The sequence below is a fragment of the Notolepis coatsorum genome (assembly GCF_963971535.1).
Source record: "Notolepis coatsorum genome assembly, chromosome: 11".
NCBI classification, from domain to species: domain Eukaryota; kingdom Metazoa; phylum Chordata; class Actinopteri; order Aulopiformes; family Paralepididae; genus Notolepis; species Notolepis coatsorum.
Window position 1 is genome coordinate 471,804 of NC_140175.1, and position 7,500 is coordinate 479,303.

General features: G+C 48.3%; 1 long non-coding RNA gene across 1 annotated transcript in view; it reads left to right on the top strand.

The window, feature by feature from the left end:
- Positions 1–7,500, top strand: part of LOC311236965 — a 69,451-nt gene that overhangs the window by 61,877 nt on the left and 74 nt on the right. Inside the window, exon 3 of the long non-coding RNA XR_014620268.1 lies at positions 7,259–7,500. This exon is cut by the window's right edge and continues 74 nt beyond it. This is a non-coding gene — a long non-coding RNA (uncharacterized lncRNA). The remainder of the gene's footprint in view (positions 1–7,258) is intronic.

The window sequence follows — 7,500 nt, forward strand, 5'->3', positions numbered from 1 at the left end:
GTAGTGAGATCTGTGATCCTGAAGCGTAGTGAGATCTGTGATCCTGAAGCGTAGAGAGATCCTGTGATCCTGAAGCGTAGTGAGATCTGTGATCCTGAAGCGTAGTGAGATCCTGTGATCCTGAAGCGTAGAGAGATCCTGTGATCCTGAAGCGTAGTGAGATCTGTGATCCTGAAGCGTAGTGAGATCTGTGATCCTGAAGCGTAGTGAGATCCTGTGATCCTGAAGCGTAGTGAGATCTGTGATCCTGAAGCGTAGTGAGATCTGTGATCCTGAAGCGTAGTGAGATCTGTGATCCTGAAGCGTAGTGAGATCCTGTGATCCTGGAGCGTAGAGAGATCCTGTGATCCTGAAGTGTAGTGAGATCTGTGATCCTGAAGCGTAGTGAGATCTGTGATCCTGAAGCGTAGTGAGATCTGTGATCCTGAAGCGTAGAGAGATCCTGTGATCCTGAAGCGTAGTGAGATCCTGTGATCCTGAAGCGTAGTGAGATCCTGTGATCCTGAAGCGTAGTGAGATCCTGTGATCCTGAAGCGTAGTGAGATCTGTGATCCTGAAGCGTAGAGAGATCTGTGATCCTGAAGCGTAGTGAGATCTGTGATCCTGAAGCGTAGTGAGATCTGTGATCCTGAAGCGTAGAGAGATCTGTGATCCTGAAGCGTAGTGAGATCTGTGATCCTGAAGCGTAGTGAGATCTGTGATCCTGAAGCGTAGTGAGATCCTGTGATCCTGAAGCGTAGTGAGATCTGTGATCCTGAAGCGTAGAGAGATCTGTGATCCTGAAGCGTAGTGAGATCTGTGATCCTGAAGCGTAGTGAGATCTGTGATCCTGAAGCGTAGAGAGATCTGTGATCCTGAAGCGTAGAGAGATCTGTGATCCTGAAGCGTAGTGAGATCTGTGATCCTGAAGCGTAGAGAGATCTGTGATCCTGAAGTGTAGAGAGATCCTGTGATCCTGAAGCGTAGTGAGATCTGTGATCCTGAAGCGTAGTGAGATCTGTGATCCTGAAGCGTAGTGAGATCTGTGATCCTGAAGCGTAGTGAGATCTGTGATCCTGAAGCGTAGTGAGATCTGTGATCCTGAAGCGTAGTGAGATCCTGTGATCCTGAAGCGTAGAGAGATCCTGTGATCCTGAAGCGTAGTGAGATCTGTGATCCTGAAGCGTAGTGAGATCTGTGATCCTGAAGCGTAGTGAGATCCTGTGATCCTGAAGCGTAGTGAGATCTGTGATCCTGAAGCGTAGAGAGATCCTGTGATCCTGAAGCGTAGTGAGATCTGTGATCCTGAAGCGTAGTGAGATCTGTGATCCTGAAGCGTAGTGAGATCCTGTGATCCTGAAGCGTAGAGAGATCCTGTGATCCTGAAGCGTAGTGAGATCTGTGATCCTGAAGCGTAGAGAGATCTGTGATCCTGAAGCGTAGAGAGATCTGTGATCCTGAAGCGTAGAGAGATCCTGTGATCCTGAAGCGTAGAGAGATCTGTGATCCTGAAGCGTAGAGAGATCCTGTGATCCTGAAGCGTAGTGAGATCTGTGATCCTGAAGCGTAGTGAGATCTGTGATCCTGAAGCGTAGTGAGATCTGTGATCCTGAAGCGTAGAGAGATCTGTGATCCTGAAGCGTAGAGAGATCCTGTGATCCTGAAGCGTAGTGAGATCCTGTGATCCTGAAGCGTAGTGAGATCTGTGATCCTGAAGCGTAGTGAGATCTGTGATCCTGAAGCGTAGAGAGATCCTGTGATCCTGAAGCGTAGTGAGATCTGTGATCCTGAAGCGTAGTGAGATCCTGTGATCCTGAAGCGTAGAGAGATCCTGTGATCCTGAAGCGTAGTGAGATCTATGATCCTGAAGCGTAGAGAGATCCTGTGATCCTGAAGCATAGTGAGATCTGTGATCCTGAAGCGTAGTGAGATCTGTGATCCTGAAGCGTAGTGAGATCTGTGATCCTGAAGCGTAGTGAGATCTGTGATCCTGAAGCGTAGAGAGATCCTGTGATCCTGAAGCGTAGTGAGATCTGTGATCCTGAAGCGTAGTGAGATCTGTGATCCTGAAGCGTAGTGAGATCCTGTGATCCTGAAGCGTAGTGAGATCTGTGATCCTGAAGCGTAGTGAGATCTGTGATCCTGAAGCGTAGTGAGATCTGTGATCCTGAAGCGTAGTGAGATCCTGTGATCCTGGAGCGTAGTGAGATCTGTGATCCTGAAGCGTAGAGAGATCCTGTGATCCTGAAGCGTAGTGAGATCCTGTGATCCTGAAGCGTAGTGAGATCCTGTGATCCTGAAGCGTAGTGAGATCTGTGATCCTGAAGCGTAGAGAGATCTGTGATCCTGAAGCGTAGTGAGATCTGTGATCCTGAAGCGTAGTGAGATCTGTGATCCTGAAGCGTAGTGAGATCTGTGATCCTGAAGCGTAGAGAGATCTGTGATCCTGAAGCGTAGTGAGATCTGTGATCCTGAAGCGTAGTGAGATCCTGTGATCCTGAAGCGTAGTGAGATCTGTGATCCTGAAGCGTAGTGAGATCTGTGATCCTGAAGCGTAGTGAGATCCTGTGATCCTGAAGCGTAGAGAGATCCTGTGATCCTGAAGCTTAGTGAGATCCTGTGATCCTGAAGCGTAGTGAGATCCTGTGATCCTGAAGCGTAGTGAGATCTGTGATCCTGAAGCGTAGAGAGATCTGTGATCCTGAAGCGTAGTGAGATCTGTGATCCTGAAGCGTAGTGAGATCTGTGATCCTGAAGCGTAGAGAGATCTGTGATCCTGAAGCGTAGTGAGATCTGTGATCCTGAAGCGTAGTGAGATCTGTGATCCTGAAGCGTAGTGAGATCCTGTGATCCTGAAGGGTAGTGAGATCTGTGATCCTGAAGCGTAGAGAGATCTGTGATCCTGAAGCGTAGTGAGATCTGTGATCCTGAAGCGTAGTGAGATCCTGTGATCCTGAAGCGTAGAGAGATCTGTGATCCTGAAGCGTAGAGAGATCTGTGATCCTGAAGCGTAGTGAGATCTGTGATCCTGAAGCGTAGTGAGATCTGTGATCCTGAAGCGTAGTGAGATCCTGTGATCCTGAAGCGTAGTGAGATCTGTGATCCTGAAGCGTAGAGAGATCTGTGATCCTGAAGCGTAGTGAGATCTGTGATCCTGAAGCGTAGTGAGATCTGTGATCCTGAAGCGTAGTGAGATCTGTGATCCTGAAGCGTAGTGAGATCTGTGATCCTGAAGCGTAGTGAGATCTGTGATCCTGAAGCGTAGAGAGATCCTGTGATCCTGAAGCGTAGTGAGATCTGTGATCCTGAAGCGTAGAGAGATCCTGTGATCCTGAAGCGTAGTGAGATCTGTGATCCTGAAGCGTAGTGAGATCTGTGATCCTGAAGCGTAGTGAGATCTGTGATCCTGAAGCGTAGTGAGATCTGTGATCCTGAAGCGTAGAGAGATCCTGTGATCCTGAAGCGTAGTGAGATCTGTGATCCTGAAGCGTAGTGAGATCTGTGATCCTGAAGCGTAGAGAGATCCTGTGATCCTGAAGCGTAGTGAGATCTGTGATCCTGAAGCGTAGTGAGATCTGTGATCCTGAAGCGTAGTGAGATCCTGTGATCCTGAAGCATAGTGAGATCTGTGATCCTGAAGCGTAGTGAGATCTGTGATCCTGAAGCGTAGTGAGATCTGTGATCCTGAAGCGTAGTGAGATCCTGTGATCCTGAAGCGTAGTGAGATCTGTGATCCTGAAGCGTAGAGAGATCCTGTGATCCTGAAGCGTAGTGAGATCCTGTGATCCTGAAGCGTAGTGAGATCCTGTGATCCTGAAGCGTAGTGAGATCCTGTGATCCTGAAGCGTAGTGAGATCTGTGATCCTGAAGCATAGAGAGATCTGTGATCCTGAAGCGTAGTGAGATCTGTGATCCTGAAGCGTAGTGAGATCTGTGATCCTGAAGCGTAGAGAGATCTGTGATCCTGAAGCGTAGTGAGATCTGTGATCCTGAAGCGTAGTGAGATCTGTGATCCTGAAGCGTAGAGAGATCTGTGATCCTGAAGCGTAGAGAGATCTGTGATCCTGAAGCGTAGTGAGATCTGTGATCCTGAAGCGTAGAGAGATCTGTGATCCTGAAGTGTAGAGAGATCCTGTGATCCTGAAGCGTAGTGAGATCTGTGATCCTGAAGCGTAGTGAGATCTGTGATCCTGAAGCGTAGTGAGATCTGTGATCCTGAAGCGTAGTGAGATCTGTGATCCTGAAGCATAGTGAGATCCTGTGATCCTGAAGCGTAGAGAGATCCTGTGATCCTGAAGCGTAGTGAGATCTGTGATCCTGAAGCGTAGTGAGATCTGTGATCCTGAAGCGTAGTGAGATCCTGTGATCCTGAAGCGTAGTGAGATCTGTGATCCTGAAGCGTAGAGAGATCCTGTGATCCTGAAGCGTAGTGAGATCTGTGATCCTGAAGCGTAGTGAGATCTGTGATCCTGAAGCGTAGTGAGATCCTGTGATCCTGAAGCGTAGAGAGATCCTGTGATCCTGAAGCGTAGTGAGATCTGTGATCCTGAAGCGTAGAGAGATCCTGTGATCCTGAAGCGTAGAGAGATCTGTGATCCTGAAGCGTAGAGAGATCCTGTGATCCTGAAGCGTAGTGAGATCTGTGATCCTGAAGCGTAGTGAGATCTGTGATCCTGAAGCGTAGTGAGATCTGTGATCCTGAAGCGTAGAGAGATCTGTGATCCTGAAGCGTAGAGAGATCCTGTGATCCTGAAGCGTAGTGAGATCCTGTGATCCTGAAGCGTAGTGAGATCTGTGATCCTGAAGCGTAGTGAGATCTGTGATCCTGAAGCGTAGAGAGATCCTGTGATCCTGAAGCGTAGTGAGATCTGTGATCCTGAAGCGTAGTGAGATCCTGTGATCCTGAAGCGTAGAGAGATCCTGTGATCCTGAAGCGTAGTGAGATCTATGATCCTGAAGCGTAGAGAGATCCTGTGATCCTGAAGCGTAGTGAGATCTGTGATCCTGAAGCGTAGTGAGATCTGTGATCCTGAAGCGTAGTGAGATCTGTGATCCTGAAGCGTAGTGAGATCTGTGATCCTGAAGCGTAGAGAGATCCTGTGATCCTGAAGCGTAGTGAGATCTGTGATCCTGAAGCGTAGTGAGATCTGTGATCCTGAAGCGTAGTGAGATCCTGTGATCCTGAAGCGTAGTGAGATCTGTGATCCTGAAGCGTAGTGAGATCTGTGATCCTGAAGCGTAGTGAGATCTGTGATCCTGAAGCGTAGTGAGATCCTGTGATCCTGGAGCGTAGTGAGATCTGTGATCCTGAAGCGTAGAGAGATCCTGTGATCCTGAAGCGTAGTGAGATCCTGTGATCCTGAAGCGTAGTGAGATCCTGTGATCCTGAAGCGTAGTGAGATCTGTGATCCTGAAGCGTAGAGAGATCTGTGATCCTGAAGCGTAGTGAGATCTGTGATCCTGAAGCGTAGTGAGATCTGTGATCCTGAAGCGTAGAGAGATCTGTGATCCTGAAGTGTAGTGAGATCTGTGATCCTGAAGCGTAGTGAGATCTGTGATCCTGAAGCGTAGTGAGATCTGTGATCCTGAAGCGTAGAGAGATCTGTGATCCTGAAGCGTAGAGAGATCCTGTGATCCTGAAGCGTAGTGAGATCTGTGATCCTGAAGCGTAGTGAGATCTGTGATCCTGAAGCGTAGTGAGATCTGTGATCCTGAAGCGTAGAGAGATCTGTGATCCTGAAGCGTAGTGAGATCTGTGATCCTGAAGCGTAGTGAGATCTGTGATCCTGAAGCGTAGTGAGATCTGTGATCCTGAAGCGTAGTGAGATCTGTGATCCTGAAGCGTAGTGAGATCCTGTGATCCTGAAGCGTAGAGAGATCCTGTGATCCTGAAGCGTAGTGAGATCTGTGATCCTGAAGCGTAGTGAGATCTGTGATCCTGAAGCGTAGTGAGATCCTGTGATCCTGAAGCGTAGTGAGATCTGTGATCCTGAAGCGTAGAGAGATCCTGTGATCCTGAAGCGTAGTGAGATCTGTGATCCTGAAGCGTAGTGAGATCTGTGATCCTGAAGCGTAGTGAGATCCTGTGATCCTGAAGCGTAGAGAGATCTGTGATCCTGAAGCGTAGAGAGATCCTGTGATCCTGAAGCGTAGAGAGATCTGTGATCCTGAAGCGTAGAGAGATCCTGTGATCCTGAAGCGTAGTGAGATCTGTGATCCTGAAGCGTAGTGAGATCTGTGATCCTGAAGCGTAGTGAGATCTGTGATCCTGAAGCGTAGAGAGATCTGTGATCCTGAAGCGTAGAGAGATCCTGTGATCCTGAAGCGTAGTGAGATCCTGTGATCCTGAAGCGTAGTGAGATCTGTGATCCTGAAGCGTAGTGAGATCTGTGATCCTGGAGCGTAGTGAGATCTGTGATCCTGAAGCGTAGAGAGATCTGTGATCCTGAAGCGTAGAGAGATCCTGTGATCCTGAAGCGTAGAGAGATCCTGTGATCCTGAAGCGTAGTGAGATCCTGTGATCCTGAAGCGTAGTGAGATCTGTGATCCTGAAGCGTAGTGAGATCTGTGATCCTGAAGCGTAGTGAGATCTGTGATCCTGAAGCGTAGAGAGATCTGTGATCCTGAAGCGTAGAGAGATCTGTGATCCTGAAGCGTAGTGAGATCCTGTGATCCTGAAGCGTCTCTCTCTCTCTCTCTCTCTCTCTCTCTCTCTCTGTCTCTCTCTCTCTCTCTGTCTCTCTGTCTCTCTCTCTCTCTCTCTCTCTCTCTATTAATGTCATAGTATATACAAACATTTTCATCATAAAATAGAACATAAAATATTACGGCATAAACATGTCAGGTGACTGTCACTCACTCTCCCTCAGTCTGTGGCAGGCAGCAACATAGGCTGCTGCTAGCTCACAGCTTGTTGAGTCCTCCCCTAGTAGGACTGGTAGTTTTCCTGTATCTGGTAGTGCAAGACAACCTTTTGTTATTAGTTCAAATGTTTTAAAATGCGTTTCTCTAATATATTTATATTTTTCACATTTGGTGAGGAAGTGCAACTCAGTTTCAGGCTCACTGAGGATGCAATGACAGCACAGCCTTTGCTCTGCAGGGAGCCAGGTTTTCCTGTGCCTCCCCTTTTCAACAGCGAGGCTGTGCTCACTCAGTCTGTATTTTGTCAAGGTTCTTTTTAGTTGTTGATCAGTCACCATGCTCAAGTCTCAAGTCTCTCTCTCTCTCTCTCTCTCAATAAAGGAATCTCTCTCTCTCTCTCTCTCTCTCTCTGTAGGTGTGGCTGATGTGACGCTGGCTGGCTGGCTGGCTGGACGGGCGACCACTCCTCCAATACGATGTAGAGACTGAGCCGGTCGACGAGAAACACAGTGACGTGAGGCGGAGGAAACAGAGGAGGACAGAACCTGAGAGAGAGAGAGAGAGAGAGAGAGAGAGAGAGAGAGAGAGAGAGAGAGAGACAGAGAGAGAGAGACAGAGAGAGAATCATTAACCTGAGTCTATAAAGCTCCTCTGTTG